The sequence below is a fragment of the Thalassophryne amazonica genome, chromosome 21, assembly GCF_902500255.1.
Source record: "Thalassophryne amazonica chromosome 21, fThaAma1.1, whole genome shotgun sequence".
NCBI classification, from domain to species: Eukaryota; Metazoa; Chordata; class Actinopteri; order Batrachoidiformes; family Batrachoididae; genus Thalassophryne; species Thalassophryne amazonica.
Window position 1 is genome coordinate 17,734,837 of NC_047123.1, and position 17,013 is coordinate 17,751,849.

The 17,013-nt window shown below is 40.4% G+C and overlaps 1 protein-coding gene across 1 annotated transcript in view; it reads left to right on the forward strand.

The window, feature by feature from the left end:
* Nucleotides 1–538: 538 nt before the first annotated feature.
* Nucleotides 539–17,013, forward strand: part of fut8b (fucosyltransferase 8b (alpha (1,6) fucosyltransferase)) — a 255,849-nt gene continuing 239,374 nt past the window's right edge. The window contains 1 exon segment of the mRNA XM_034161646.1: nucleotides 539–735. The gene's annotated coding sequence lies outside the window, so the exon portion shown is untranslated.

Genomic DNA, 17,013 nt, shown 5'->3' on the forward strand with positions numbered 1-17,013 from the left:
ACTGTGAAACAAAAACATTAGTTTGAAATATTGTAATGGTTGAAAATATTTTCCTTGTATTTTTAAACTAAAATATTTTCTGATTACAAAAGTGTAATTTTTCTACTTCCAATTACATTATAAAAATAATGAAATCCCATGGCTTTGTTTGGTTACTTCTGATTATATTTTAAAAATCAAATTTATTTATTTATTTTAAATTAGGTAATTTTAAACTTTATTACAACATAAGGATTTTTGCCTTGGACCATTTAAGAGCAAATAATTTGCAGGTTGTTAAACATGTTATGACACTAAAGTGTGCTGTGAACTTTCCAGACATGGATGGTAGATTCACAAGTTAAAAAAAAACATTTTAAACAAACTGCATGGAATATGTGCTTACATACTTTTGTTGAATCGCTAAATAAATAAATATTACCCTAATACCGCCCCGCCCCCCCGTTTCTATGCCTGTGGTCGGCGGGAGTTTGGCCAAAAGCCATACGTCGGCATGACGTTATTTTATTTTGAAGCGTCATGGGCGGATGTTACGTTCGTGCGCTCTCAGGCTGCTTTGACTATCCAGCAGTTCTTCTCAACCGTGTTCACAGATCCTACAGTTCCTGTTTCCGACTCAGGGTTTCCACTCATTTATTTTTTTAATTTTTTAATTTTATTTTGGGAGCAACAAATCCCCGCGCGGCCGCAGCGCGTACAGACAGCGCCGCTCAGATGCCGCCCGATCATGTCAAGGTAAGGGCGCTGCGTGGCGGAAGTGTCGCGGCTGCGTGGCCGCTCCATCCCGGCCTGTTGACTGCGTCGCGGCTGAGATCGTCGCTATCTCACCGCCGGTGCTGATAATCGTGGCAGTCGCTTTGAACGCTGACGGGCTTTCGTCTCCTTTCAGCAGCCTGCGGTCTCATTGATGTCCGAGCTCGTGGAGAACGATTCGAACCCTGTTTCAGATCGCAACACGGGGTTCTGCTGGTCCCAGTAGTTTGAAAACGGACCGTGGAGTGGTTTTAGCTGGAAAACGAGGCTGAAAAACGTGCAGCGTGTCAGCTAGCTGTGTTTGTGTTGGAGTGAAGTAGTTCTGACGTGAACATTAATGCTCGACACGACTGGAGGAGGTTCGACAAGTGCGCGCGCTTCACACAAAAAAGCTTCACCCGCAGCCCCGCGTGCGTTTGTTGTCAGCCTCCAGAGGTGTGGCTCGTGCGCTCATGAATAAATGAATAAAAACGGCGCTTTGATTCTTTGTTAATGAGGCAGCGTTTCGTTCACATGCATGCGATCCGATTCCGATTTCTTGTTTGTTTTGTGTGTGTACTATCAGATTTGAGCAGGCTGCACGTGCGGTGTGCTTCGTTCACATTACTGTCTGAAGAGACCCGAAACTGATTTTGTCGGTTGCCTGTATTTGATATCAATTTGTTCGCTTTGTGGTTTGTGGACACGTCAAATCACTTATGTTGTCTGGTCGATTGTAGCTGTCAGAAGCGACGTTCACATTAAGGCTTCAGCTAACAATTAGTTTTATGTGATTAATCAGTAAATAATTGATTTGGGCCACAAAATGTCAGGCCAAGAAGATGCCTTCAAATAAACCAGAAAATCTTCATATTTAAAAAGACTAAACCAGAGACTTTTGACATTTAAAAATAATAATTCAAAACAATTTTTCGATTCAACTTCTGTTGAATTTAATTGTCAGTAATCAATTAAATGTTGCAGCTCTAAGTCGCATTCCAATCTGAATCACATTTTTTTCTCTTTTTTGAGTGGCAGGGGTGTGGCTACAGTTATTTGACTGTACATTGTTCTGAAAATGCCCAGGGTGCGTAAGTAGTGTCTGTACCGCCCACTTATGGTGATTCTGAACATAGATTAGATTAGATTGAACTTTATTAATCCCTTGGGAAGATTTCCTCAGGGAAATTGAGGTTCCAGCAGTATTATATAGCAGCACACAGGGTAAGAAGCACACAGAGTATCAAAAGTGAAAGGAAAAAAAAACAGTTTACAAATATAAATACCAGACATACTGGTTTACTGGCTGTTATTGTTCCTCATCAACTCATCGACTCATACAGGGAGCATTCCTATTGATATTTGGCCTGTCACAATTGTTGTATTTGAAGATTATAAGATTGGATCAGAAATAATTTTGATAAACTATATTATCATTTTAAGACAGTTTTATACAACTAATAACATGAGTACATCCTGCCAAAGAGGAATGGATTTTTAATCCATGTGACTGTTCAGACATTGCAATTGAAAGGTGAAAAACTATTAAGATATCACAAATAAATTAATAAAATTGACTCTCTGGCTCTGTTTAAAAATTGTACAGAAATAAACAGCTTGTTCTTGTCATTTGGTTCTGACAGTGGCAAAGCTGTGAAGGGCGTTCACATGAAACCAACTCTGGATTTGTGCTTCCTAAGTTGGAATTGAAGTTCCACTTGAGGCTTGCTTAAAAAGCAAGTCAGTTCCCATATAAGCCTATCCTCACTGCACCTGCTTCACTATCACTGTGTGTGTGTGTGTGTATTTATTTACAGTCTGGTATCAAAACATTTTTGGTCTTTGTAGCTAGTTAGCCTCTTTAGGAAAAATGTATGTTTTTGTTTTGGGGTGTGTGTGTGTGTGTATATAACATCAGTTTAAGCTATTTTATGGTACAAAGTTCTGAATAATTTGAAGTGATGGTGCCAGTGAGTCCAGCCAGGCACAGAGGGCTGTGGGTCGTTCGATATAAAATCATGTCCTGTCGCAACACAGTATCATTTTAATATAGAAATAAACTTCCCAGATGATTTATAATAGGGGAAAAATTTGCATCAAAGTGGGTTTGACCACCAGGATGCCCTTTTTCTGGGCACCTTCAAACCACATGCTTGCAGTCTACATGCTTTAAGTACACATTCATGACAATACTGGTTTGAAAATGACAGGTAGATGACCTCAGCATCTGTCAATTTCATATGGAATAACCCGTCTAGCTGGTGTGGACTCAATTATATTTGTCATTTCTCATCATTTTATAACCAATATTTAAGATCATATGGGTTACTGTACGGTTATTTCTACTAAAGTGCCTTCTAAGAAGTCAGTGCTGCAGTATGTCTGTTGAGTGAAGTCTTTAGTATTATTTAGTTTGTATGTTGGCACTGTCAGGATGAATTGGCAGGTATCAAGAGCTTGGTGATGTTGGCTACACGGATGTAGCCAATGTTGTTAAGGCTGTTTAGTAGGGATGTGAATCGTACGTTTGTCTATTTTTCAAAAATAGACAAAATTATGGAATCACCGGCCTCAGAGGATGTTCATTCAGTTGTTTAATTTTGTAGAAAAAAAAGCAGATCACAGACATGACACAAAACTAAAGTCATTTCAAATGGCAACTTTCTGGCTTTAAGAAACACTATAAGAAATCAAGAAAAAAAGATTGTGGCAGTCAGTAACGGTTACTTTTTTAGACCAAGCAGAGGAAAAAAATATGGAATCACTCAATTCTGAGGAAAAAATTATGGAATCACCCTGTAAATTTACATCCCCCAAACTAACACCTGCATCAAATCAGATCTGCTCATTGACATTGACCCTATGCCATGACATTGACCCTATGTGTCTTTTTGCAAGGAATGTTTTTGCAGTTTTTGCTCTATGGCAAGATGCATTATCATCTTGAAAAATGATTTCATCATCCCCAAACATCCTTTCAATTGTCCAAAATATCAACATAAACTTGTGCATTTATTGATGATGTAATGACAGCCATCTCCCCAGTGCCTTTACCTGACATGCAGCCCCATATCATCAATGACTGTGGAAATTTACATTTTCTCTTCAGGCAGTCATCTTTATAAATCTCATTGGAAAGGCACCAAACAAAAGTTCCAGCATCATCACCTTGCCCAATGCAGATTCGAGATTCATCACTGAATATGACTTTCATCCAGTCATCCACAATCCACAATGGCTTTTCCTTAGCCCATTGTAACCTTGTTTTTTTTCTGTTTAGGTGTTAATGATGCCTTTCATTTAGCTTTTCTGTATGTAAATCCCATTTCCTTTAGGCGGTTTCTTACAGTTCGGTCACAGACGTTGACTCCAGTTTCCTCCCATTCGTTCCTCATTGTTTTGTTGTACATTTTTCGATTTTTGAGACATATTGCTTTAAGTTTTCTGTCTTGACGCTTTGATGTCTTCCTTGGTCTACCAGTATGTTTGCCTTTAACAACCTTCCCATGTTGTTTGTATTTGGTCCAGAGTTTAGACACAGCTGACTGTGAACAACCAACATCTTTTGCAACATTGCGTGATGATTTACTCTCTTTTAAGAGTTTGATAATCCTCTCCTTTGTTTCAATTGACATCTCTCGTGTTGGAGCCATGATTCATGTCAGTCCACTTGGTGCAACAGCTCTCCAAGGTGTGTTCACTCCTTTTTAGATGCAGACTAACGAGCAGATCTGATATGATGCAGGTGTTAGTTTTGGGGATGAAAATTTACAGGGTGATTCCATAATTTTTTCCTCAGAATTGAGTGATTCCATATTTTTTCCTCTGCTTGGTCTAAAAAGTAACCATTACTGACTGCCACAATCTTTTTTTCTTGATTTCTTATAGTGTTTCTTAAAGCCAGAAAGTTGCCATTTGAAATGACTTTAGTTTTGTGTCATGTCTGTGATCTGCTTTTTTCCTACAAAATTAAACAACTGAATGAACATCCTCTGAGGCCGGTGATTCCATAATTTTTGCCAGGGGTTGTGTATATATATATATATATATATATAATATATATATATATATATATATAGTATCATCCAGATAAAGTGATCAGATATGGCTAAAGGAGGAGATAAAAAAAGAAAAATCAGATTACGTTCACCTCATCAAATAATGTGAACGTAGCCGTATATTTAGAGGCACCCTGCAGGATCTTATCTGTTCACCATCCTGTCATATAGTCACGTGTTTTACCGGTTTTATCACCCTCTCTAGAGACGCTGATTGTGTCGATTACAGCACCCACATGCACGGCTTAACATGCGGCGCAGTGACTGATCAGTGGAACTGAAAGAGTTTGGTATTATTTTTTGGAAGTTCAGAGGTTTGATCTGCAGAGAGGGAGGGGAAAATGTTTGTCCTGACTGAATGACTTATATGGATGGTTGTAATATTGTGGCGATGTGACCGCTGAAGCCAAAATCACAGCACACGGAGGAACGTGCCCTGTAAATCTATTTTAATCTTTGTTAATATGACAGATTCAATGGAAAATAAGTCCAATATGTTATTGCAGTCACATGAAATTGATTTGTGATATCGATGAGATATGGCTGGGTGACGTTTGTGCTTAACAGTAGTATTTCATATCTCTTAATGTCCACAGCAGATATTGCAAGACATATTTCAAGCCCACAATACACACTGCAATTGATCTTCTTTGACAGTCTCGCGGACGGTAATAAATCGTCGCCCTATAGTGTTGCACAGCGCCACCGTCGTACCCAAGTTGGATCCATTTCTGCAGCTAACGTCCCTCCGTTGGGTGTTTTGTTTGAATAGTAGCGGCTGAGGAGCGGGAAACTCAACACCTACAGTCGGCTAATGCATCTTTAATGTCGTCTAATAAAGTCAGCCGTGGTAACGAAAAGCGGATTGATTGAGTGAGCGGCTCTAATGCGTTCATGAATAAGTAAATGGTCATATATTGTTGTGACAGTTGGACTGCAGTGTGTACGTCGTCGTCATGGAAGTCTGTTGGATGAAAAATTTGCTTAATTTTTAAAAAAACCATGAACAGGCATGACCATGTGTGGATTCATTTACACTGGCAAAATCAAAGTAATACATTTCAAGAAGAAAAATTCCTGTGCATTAAAAAAAAAAACCCGCAAGCCTACTTCTGACCACTAGGTGTCAGTGATGTTTGTCACCAAAAACCAGAAACATTCTCTCTTTTTTTAATGTTCCCCAAAAAAATAACGTACCATTTTAAGAACATTATTTTTGTTTTTTTATTACAAATGAAAACATTGTGTTTTCACAACAACCTGGCGTTGAGTAGTTTGTGTCTTGTCTTTTTCTGGACATCATGCACAGAGGAGACAAATATTGTTCTGTGTCCTTTATAAATGTTGGTCTTAGAGGTTAAATTCATCAGTGTTTCATGACAGGCTAATATTAGAGCCCGACCTATATGGATTTTTTGAGGCCGATGACGATAATGATATTTGGATGAAAAAATGCAGATAATCGATAAATCGGCTGATTTGCCAATAGCCGATAAATCATCCGATATTATTATTTATTTATTTTTTAAATGAATAAATTGTTCTTTTTTGGAGCCTTAACAAAAAAGGTATGAGCTAAAAGCTGAAGCTTTGTCCTCATATTGATTAACTTTATAACAGAGAAGAATTTTCAAGTTCAAAAAAATGCAATCAAGAATTAAACCTTTGTGAAATTAGCAAATACATATCCTTAAAAAGAGTTGTGAAATACATCTGATCTTGTACCTCTTGTTGCTGCAACTTAAATATAGGTTCAGGATAAGGATATACTCGTAGATCCTTATAAACTTACTTGTATGCTTTTGTCAGCCGATCAGTGCAGTGTGACGGCGAACTACAGGGGCCGGTGATGAACATATTTAAGCAGGGGTGTAAGCAGCTCTCAGTTAAATGGAGTCAGAGCGCCATCTACTGGACAAACAGTGCAAGAACATTTTACATTGCCGACACAAACCTTATTTCAGTAACTGTTCTGTTTATGAGAAATTATCGGCAAAATTTCAGCCGATAGTGAGTACTTTGAAAAGGGCTTATATCGGCCGATAATATCGGCCAGACGATATATTGGTCGCGCTCTAGCTAATATCAAAAGAGAAATAATAGAAATATTTAGATAGCTCTAATTAGGCTTAACAGTGTACCTAGCGTAGCCTAGTTTACTTACTAAGGCTTTAGCAATGCGCTATAGGGCATTTTTTTCCTCCAACTTTTTCAGACAAAGGACTACTTAACCAATAAAAACAAAGCTCATGGACCATCTAACTCCCCAAATGTTGGACCAACAGTAGCTTACAAATTACAACTTGAACCTTTTCAGCTTTGTTTACTCAGTCACGTGTCCTACTAGGTGTTAACTTTTGAAGTCGCTTTTAAACAGTTTGAGAAATACTTATGTTCCAATATGATAATAATTTAATATGATATTTTACTAATATATTCATGGACCATGATGGGTTGTGCACCGACCACCAGTAGTCTGCGGACCACTCTTTTGAGAAAGCCAGTTATAGAGTAAAATATAGCCTCTATTAATAGCCATATTGGTACAGGTTACATATCAATCAATCAATTTTTTTATATAGCGCCAAATAACAACAAACAGTTGCCCCAAGGCGCTTTATATTGTAAGGCAAGGCCATACAATAATTATGTAAAACCCCAACGGTCAAAACGACCCCCTGTGAGCAAGCACTTGGCTACAGTGGGAAGGAAAAACTCCCTTTTAACAGGAAGAAACCTCCAGCAGAACCAGGCTCAGGGAGGGGCAGTCTTCTGCTGGGACTGGTTGGGGCTGAGGGAGAGAACCAGGAAAAAGACATGCTGTGGAGGGGAGCAGAGATCGATCACTAATGATTAAATGCAGAGTGGTGCATACAGAGCAAAAAGAGAAAGAAACAGTGCATCATGGGAACCCCCCAGCAGTCTACGTCTATAGCAGCATAACTAAGGGATGGTTCAGGGTCACCTGATCCAGCCCTAACTATAAGCTTTAGCAAAAAGGAAAGTTTTAAGCCTAATCTTAAAAGTAGAGAGGGTGTCTGTCTCCCTGATCTGAATTGGGAGCTGGTTCCACAGGAGAGGAGCCTGAAAGCTGAAGGCTCTGCCTCCCATTCTACTCTTACAAACCCTAGGAACTACAAGTAAGCCTGCAGTCTGAGAGCGAAGCGCTCTATTGGGGTGATATGGTACTACGAGGTCCCTAAGATAAGATGGGACCTGATTATTCAAAACCTTATAAGTAAGAAGAAGAATTTTAAATTCTATTCTAGAATTAACAGGAAGCCAATGAAGAGAGGCCAATATGGGTGAGATATGCTCTCTCCTTCTAGTCCCCGTCAGTACTCTAGCTGCAGCATTTTGAATTAACTGAAGGCTTTTTAGGGAACTTTTAGGACAACCTGATAATAATGAATTACAATAGTCCAGCCTAGAGGAAATAAATGCATGAATTAGTTTTTCAGCATCACTCTGAGACAAGACCTTTCTGATTTTAGAGATATTGCGTAAATGCAAAAAAGCAGTCCTACATATTTGTTTAATATGCACTTTGAATGACATATCCTGATCAAAAATGACTCCAAGATTTCTCACAGTATTACTAGAGGTCAGGGTAATGCCATCCACAGTAAGGATCTGGTTAGACACCATGTTTCTAAGATTTGTGGGGCCAAGTACAATAACTTCAGTTTTATCTGAGTTTAAAAGCAGGAAATTAGAGGTCATCCATGTCTTTATGTCTGTAAGACAATCCTGCAGTTTAGCTAATTGGTGTGTGTCCTCTGGCTTCATGGATAGATAAAGCTGGGTATCATCTGCGTAACAATGAAAATTTAAGCAATACCGTCTAATAATACTGCCTAAGGGAAGCATGTATAAAGTGAATAAAATTGGTCCTAGCACAGAACCTTGTGGAACTCCGTAATTAACTTTAGTCTGTGAAGAAGATTCCCCATTTACATGAACAAATTGTAATCTATTAGACAAATATGATTCAAACCACCGCAGCGCAGTGCCTTTAATACCTATGGCATGCTCTAATCTCTGTAATAAAATTTTATGGTCAACAGTATCAAAAGCAGCACTGAGGTCTAACAGAACAAGCAGAGATGAGTCCACTGTCCGAGGCCATAAGAAGATCATTTGTAACCTTCACTAATGCTGTTTCTGTACTATGATGAATTCTAAAACCTGACTGAAACTCTTCAAATAGACCATTCCTCTGCAGATGATCAGTTAGCTGTTTTACAACTACCCTTTCAAGAATTTTTGAGAGAAAAGGAAGGTTGGAGATTGGCCTGTAATTAGCTAAGATAGCTGGGTCAAGTGATGGCTTTTTAAGTAATGGTTTAATTACTGCCACCTTAAAAGCCTGTGGTACATAGTCAACTAACAAAGATAGATTGATCATATTTAAGATCGAAGCATTAAATAATGGTAGGGCTTCCTTGAGCAGCCTGGTAGGAATGGGGTCTAATAAACATGTTGATGGTTTGGATGAAGTAACTAATGAAAATAACTCAGACAGAACAATCGGAGAGAAAGAGTCTAACCAAATACCGGCATCACTGAAAGCAGCCAAAGATAACGATACGTCTTTGGGATGGTTATGAGTAATTTTTTCTCTAATAGTTAAAATTTTGTTAGCAAAGAAAGTCATGAAGTCATTACTAGTTAAAGTTAATGGAATACTCAGCTCAATAGAGCTCTGACTCTTTGTCAGCCTGGCTACAGTGCTGAAAAGAAACCTGGGGTTGTTCTTATTTTCTTCAATTAGTGATGAGTAGAAACATGTCCTAGCTTTACGGAGGGCTTTTTTATAGAGCAACAGACTCTTTTTCCAGGCTAAGTGAAGATCTTCTTAGTTAGTGAGACGCCATTTCCTCTCCAACGTACGGGTTATCTGCTTTAAGCTACGAGTTTGTGAGTTATACCACGGAGTCAGGCACTTCTGATTTAAAGCTCTCTTTTTTAGAGGAGCTACAGCATCCAAAGTTGTCTTCAATGAGGATGTAAAACTATTGACGAGATACTCTATCTCACTTACAGAGTTTAGGTAGCTACTCTGCACTGTGTTGGTATATGGCATTAGAGAACATAAAGAAGGAATCATATCCTTAAACCTAGTTACAGCGCTTTCTGAAAGACTTCTAGTGTAATGAAACTTATTCCCCACTGCTGGGTAGTCCATCAGAGTAAATGTAAATGTTATTAGGAAATGATCAGACAGAAGTGAGTTTTCAGGGAATACTGTTAAGTCTTCTATTTCCATACCATAAGTCAGAACAAGATCTAAGATATAATTAAAGTGGTGGGTGGACTCATTTACTTTTTGAGCAAAGCCAATAGAGTCTAATAATAGATTAAATGCAGTGTTGAGGCTGTCATTCTCAGCATCTGTGTGGATGTTAAAATCGCCCACTATAATTATCTTATCTGAGCTAAGCACTAAGTCAGACAAAAGGTCTGAAAATTCACAGAGAAACTCACAGTAACGACCAGGTGGACGATAGATAATAACAAATAAAACTGGTTTTTGGGACTTCCAATTTGGATGGACAAGACTAAGAGTCAAGCTTTCAAATGAATTAAAGCTCTGTCTGGGTTTTTGATTAATTAATAAGCTGGAATGGAAGATTGCTGCTAATCCTCCGCCCCGGCCCGTGCTACGAGCATTCTGACAGTTAGTGTGACTCGGGGGTGTTGACTCATTTAAACTAACATATTCATCCTGCTGTAACCAGGTTTCTGTAAGGCAGAATAAATCAATATGTTGATCAATTATTATATCATTTACCAACAGGGACTTAGAAGAGAGAGACCTAATGTTTAATAGACCACATTTAACTGTTTTAGTCTGTGGTGCAGTTGAAGGTGCTATATTATTTTTTCTTTTTGAATTTTTATGCTTAAATAGATTTTTGCTGGTTATTGGTAGTCTGGGAGCAGGCACCGTCTCTACGGGATGGGGTAATGAGGGGATGGCAGGGGGAGAGAAGCTGCAGAGAGGTGTGTAAGACTACAACTCTGCTTCCTGGTCCCAACCCTGGATAGTCACGGTTTGGAGGATTTAAGAAAATTGGCCAGATTTCTAGAAATGAGAGCTGCTCCATCCAAAGTGGGATGGATGCCGTCTCTCCTAACAAGACCAGGTTTTCCCCAGAAGCTTTGCCAATTATCTATGAAGCCCACCTCATTTTTTGGACACCACTCAGACAGCCAGCAATTCAAGGAGAACATGCGGCTAAACATGTCACTCCCGGTCTGATTGGGGAGGGGCCCAGAGAAAACTACAGAGTCCGACATTGTTTTTGCAAAGTTACACACCGATTTAATGTTAATTTTAGTGACCTCCGATTGGCGTAACCGGGTGTCATTACTGCCGACGTGAATTACAATCTTACCAAATTTACGCTTAGCCTTAGCCAGCAGTTTCAAATTTCCTTCAATGTCGCCTGCTCTGGCCCCCGGAAGACAATTGACTATGGTTGCTGGTGTCGCTAACTTCACATTTCGCAAAACAGAGTCGCCAATAACCAGAGTTTGATCCTCGGCGGGTGTGTCGTCGAGTGGGGAAAAACGGTTAGAGATGTGAACGGGTTGGCGGTGTACACAGGGCTTCTGTTTAGAACTACGCTTCCTCCTCACAGTCAGCCTGCTTTCCCGGCTGCTCGTGATCTGCCAGGGGGTAACTAACGGCGGCTAAGCTACCTTGGTCCGCACCGACTACAGGGGCCTGGCTAGCTGTAGAATTTTCCACGGTGCGGAGCCGAGTCTCCAATTCGCCCAGCCTGGCCTCCAAAGCTACGAATAAGCTACACTTATTACAAGTACCGTTACTGCTAAAGGAGGCCGAGGAATAACTAAACATTTCACACCCAGAGCAGAAAAGTGCGGGAGAGACAGGAGAAGCCGTCATGCTAAATCGGCTAAGAGCTAGTAGCTACGCTAAGCTAGCGGATTCCTAAAAACACGCAAAGTGAATAATGTGTAAATAATTTAGAGGTGATTCAGCAGAAGGAGTGCTTTAGTTAAGGCACGTAAAGATTACACTGGGAAACAAATCGTAATCTAGATAACTAGATCAATCTAACTGCGCAGATTAAACAGCTAACAGATACAGAAAAACACCGCTGTGCTCCGGAACAGGAAGTGATACAATACCGCAGTGAGAGCCAACCACCAGTAGAGGCAAGCAAGGGATGATGTAGGAATTAAGAAGATAGTTGAGGATGTTTTCAGAGAGACATTCTGTGACTGTTTAGTGATGCAAAGACGTCACGTAAGTCATCACATAGTGATGCTAAGGGGTGCTGATTGAAAGGATGATGTCAGGGGTCATAACGAAGGGCCTCCCTTTCATATATGGGCTATGATACGGTGCAGCAATGATTATATTATGGAAGGATTTGATTTGGTGATGCAATTCTTGTGTGTGATGGAACATTCATTTTCCATAACAAATTAGCCAAAAGTGGCATTGTTTATCTTGAAATATGTAGTTCATAAAATGCCAGGAACCTTCTTCAGGTTTTTACTACTGTGCTGCAGCATGTTGGCACTGCATCTGTTTGCCTTTTGTTCACCACTGGATGCAGTATCGCATGCAGTAGTAGAAAGTGCAGCATGGAAGAACCCCAGAAGAATAAACCAGCTGATTTTAGCGTGTTAGCATTGCATTCTTTTTTTTTTTTTATCTTTGAACCTCCTCAGTTTTCTTTATTCTGTTAGCCTGTTGTGGCACAGAAGCGAGGCAGCGGTGCATCTGATTTAAAGCCCGGATAGAAGGGTGTAGTACACACTCCTGTCCAGTTAGTGGCGGTAATGCACCAACAGGTTGCTACCACCAGTAAACTCAACAGTAGAGGAAGAAGAATCTGATGTTATGACCTGAGGTCAGCCCACATGGTTCACGGGGAGATTGTTCTTGGAGCTAAATCCAGGTACTACTGGAATATTTTAATAAAAATAAATAATAAATAAATCATGGCTTCTCACAAGCCGTTCTAACACGTGGTGTTCAGATCTAATTTCAGTGACAAACTTTACCTCATTTGTACTCCTACTCAACCCGTGACTCATTGTGTCGTGTCTTATAATAGCAAAACAAATTGCGCTGGCCATTATTCATCACGTGGATTCCACATCTGTGTCGGACATTGGGTCAGGTGCTGTTTCCGCTGTCATTGAAACATCCCGTCCTGGTCAGAGTTATTGCCATCCCTGAATTTGAACTCCCGAGTATAAAATATGTTCAGACATAAATGCAAATTAAGCAGTTTTGTTCAGAGTACCTAATAAAATATCCAAAGTTGTTGAACAGCAACAACAAGAATTCTTTCCTGTACTGAAACAAAACTGTTCAGATAAATGCACGCTTAACAGAAGTTATTGGCACACAGTGATAATTTCTAATAAGTCATCACTTTTACAGCCAGGTTTCTTTTGATACATCAGGGGATGCAGACATGGGCATTTCCAAGTACTGGATATGTCTTAGAGTTCCATTAAATTGAAAAGAGTAAGATAAATGTATTGTAGGATGTCCTCAAAACCTAAGTGGCCATACATGAAGGAATCAAGTGAGGGAAGCCAACAAGAATCTGACTTGCATTTCCTTTATATCAGTCCTTAAGAAATATAAGCAAGTATGGTGCTGTGTGGTCAATCTGTCTGGAGTAGGCAATTCTCAAAAAAAAAAAAAATTGAGTGACCATGCAAGAGGGAGACTAGTGAGGGAACCCTCCAAGAATGTGAGATGCAGTTAATTTACATCAGTTATTAAGATAAACCAATTATGAAGAAATAGAAATATTATGGTACGATGTGATAATCTGTCTGGAGTAGGCAATTCTGAAGAACTGAGCGGCCATGCCAGAATGAGACTGGCGAGGGAGGCCACCAAGAATATCGCCTGCAGTTCATTTATGCCAATCAAAAAAGAAATATTAACAGTATGGTACTGTGTGATAGATCTGTTTGGAGTAGGTACTTCTCAAAAGTGGAGTGAGCATGGAAGGAGACGTGTGGGAAGCCACCAAGACACCCATGAAAATTTTGTAGGAGTTTGAGGATTCTGTGGCTGTGATTGGAGAAAGTAGCTTTATACTATGGAACAGCGAAGGATTTTGTAAACAGAAATGGTATTAAATTGTCAGTGCGAGCCGCACATTTGTTCCGCCAAACTGGAGCTGAAATTAAACATATTTCAGAGAAATTATCCATCGCTGGACGTGTCTAAAGAAAACAGGCTGTGAAAGTAATAATTTACTGGCTGTGCATCAAAGTGTTGCGCGATATATGCGTATGCTGACCTGATGGTTAAACTGCAGGATAACACACAGAGAGAAGTCCTCACTTTGGTCACTCCCACTTCTTCTCCCGCCATCTCTCCTTTTACGCCCTCAGCGCCTCACACGACTGTCCGTCTTCATTTTTGGCTAATGACTTCATTAAACGTATTAGTGCTGCGCTGCCAAAGACGTCAGACGTACCGCAGTGAGCCTAAATGGGCGGTGACCTGTTTTATTTGTACTTAACGTGCACACTTGTCATGTGGGAAGCTGAGGTTGGGGGGGTGAGGGGTTATTATTTAGTTATTTGTGCAGCTCCAAGTGGCGTTTTATTTAAAATAGCAGTTGGATTTGTTTTTCATTTCGCTGGTGTCTGCCGGAGCAGCCTGTCACCTGCACAGTGAGCGCGTCTGTTTGCATGAAAAGCTATTCCAATTTCAAGCATCACAGTGTTTTGGCTTAAAGTGTGTGCATAATGCTTAATGTTGGCTACAGTATACCGTGTATACACCCCCCCACCACCACCACCTTTTTTTGCACCCCTGTTGTCCCAGATGCATCCCACCCCGATTCCCTCACCATTTAAAAAAATAAAAAGTAACATTTTTCCTGCAAAGACAGATAAGACGCACCCTGAATAGAGCACATTTTGAAGACGTGTTGCCAGTTTGGGGGCCTTATCCTGCAAACACAAAGAACATGGAAGTGGAAAGGGCTCTGCAGCGCACAATGATGCATGGAGCTCCACACTTCAACAAAGGCAAAGGCTCATCTGGTAGCATTGTTTTGTGCATATTGTTAATCTCCGTGCAGGGCGTTGGTGCGCCCCGATTCCACACACTGTGCAGTAAACTGAGCAGACAATGTAGAAATTGAACCTTTTCTTTGTTGTTCTTGCTTGCAGGCAGGAAACAACTGAAAATGTGACATGATATTTTGGAGTCCTGTTGAAGATTTTGTTCCTAGGCTGGAATAGGTTGACCATCTCCAAGTTCAAAGGGTATATAATGAGGACGCAGTGGTTTTAAAATTTGGTGAACTTCTCTGGCTTGATATACAAGTGCCACTAAAGTACACCAAAATAAGGTACTTTCTGTCAGCTTTGGCACCCACTTAGTGGCCACTACCAAGAACCCTCAATGGGCTTTTCTGATAGACGAGTATGAATTACTAGGGGTTGGACAACACGCTCCATATGCTAGGGGTATAATGATAGACTAACTCCACAATACGATGCATATCACGATACACCTATTACTATTCGATGCATATCACGATACATAATTACCGTGTTGTTTACGCTAATTATGTTGAAAGTAATCTATGGTAAATAAGTTGACATTTCTTGGCGATTTTAAAAAAACAATATGATTCGATACAGGCTTTACGGTACGATTATCACATTTCTCGATGCATCGCTCCACCCCACCCCATTTTAGTATCATGATACAAAAGAAATGCGATTTTGCAAGTATTGCAATTAGAGCTCTGATTAATTTATTAGCAGTCAACTGTTTTGAGAATCGATTAATCGTGTTGTCTTGTGTTTTTTTTAAATATCTAAATTATTTCATTTCATCTTCGTCAATGTCAAAATTTTCTGGCTTATTTTACTTGCTGCTTTCCTGTGATCTGGCAGTAAACTAAATATGTTTGGGCTGTGGAAAAAAGACATTTGATGGTAACATGTTGAGCTCTGGATCACATTGATTTTATGGACCCAACACCTAGTTGTCTAATGGGCAGTTCCATCGCACTGTCACGTCCATTTCTGCTTTCAAGAGTCCTGCTGTGATCTCGCTGTCCCAGAGACTTTGTGGTCTCAATAGGATGAAGTAATAATGGACAAACCGTAATTGTCTGGGACGGCTAGTTCACAGCGGGACCATTGAAAGCAGTGACAGACGTGACAGTCTCACAGAATTGGCCAAATTGAGAAAATACTGTAGGTGATTTATAAATTATGAAAATAATCATTAGTTGCAATTCTAATTTGAATATTTTTGATATGATAATGTGAGTTTTGTTTGCATTTCTGCATCTTATTCCCCCCCCCCCCCCCCCCAAAAAAAAATGCATATTGCTTGGGCTCTTTTGGTGTATTTTCATTTGGTGACAAGTGCTCATTGTGAGCAAAGCTTGAAGAAAATCTAAGATCCACACTGATGCAGGTTGTGAGATCCTTAGGGATGAAAAAGTGTCCCATAATCCTTCAGGGCACGTAGATGTTCACCGATTCCAACAGAATCCTCATGAACTATTGTGCATTAGATAAGGACTGCAGCGACTGAGTGTTGTTCCTGTGGTCTCATTGCTCATATCCTCTTCAGAATGCTACTGGGAAGAATTTTTCAGGAAAAAGGACCCTGCGCCGTCACTCTTCCCCTGCTCTTATCCTGCCAGAGGGCCGTTATTATCTGTATTGTTAGACAGAGTGTCTGTCTAGCGATTGTACGAGCCAATCACAAGGTGATTGCAGGACAGGTTTCCATGGAGAAAAAGCCAGCTGGACCGACCGTGAGGCTCGTGGCGCTCAGCTTGAGCGGCGCGAGCCTGATCTCCGCTGATATCATTCTCTAGCAGCTGCATATGGAAAGGCCATGCCAGGCCTGCTGTGCTGACCGCCCGTCCAAATGCCCCAGCTGCTGGCCGACCCGTCTGTCTGAACGTGTGAAGGCCAAATGGAAGGAGGGACGTGCAACAAGCACAACAGGAGTCAAAAATGGATTGAGGATTGGCTCTGATCACATAATGCGGTTGCCACAGCGGTTTCTGTTTTTGGTTTGGAGGATGTCTGAGTACGCAGGCATTTGGGCTCCGTGTGCGTCCTTTTCTTGTTTGGGTTTTCGTGAATAGTCAGGGATCCTGACCTAGACTTCCTCCTTAAAGGCTCTGCTCGACGGGGGGAATCTGGTGCACTCAGCTCAGAGAGG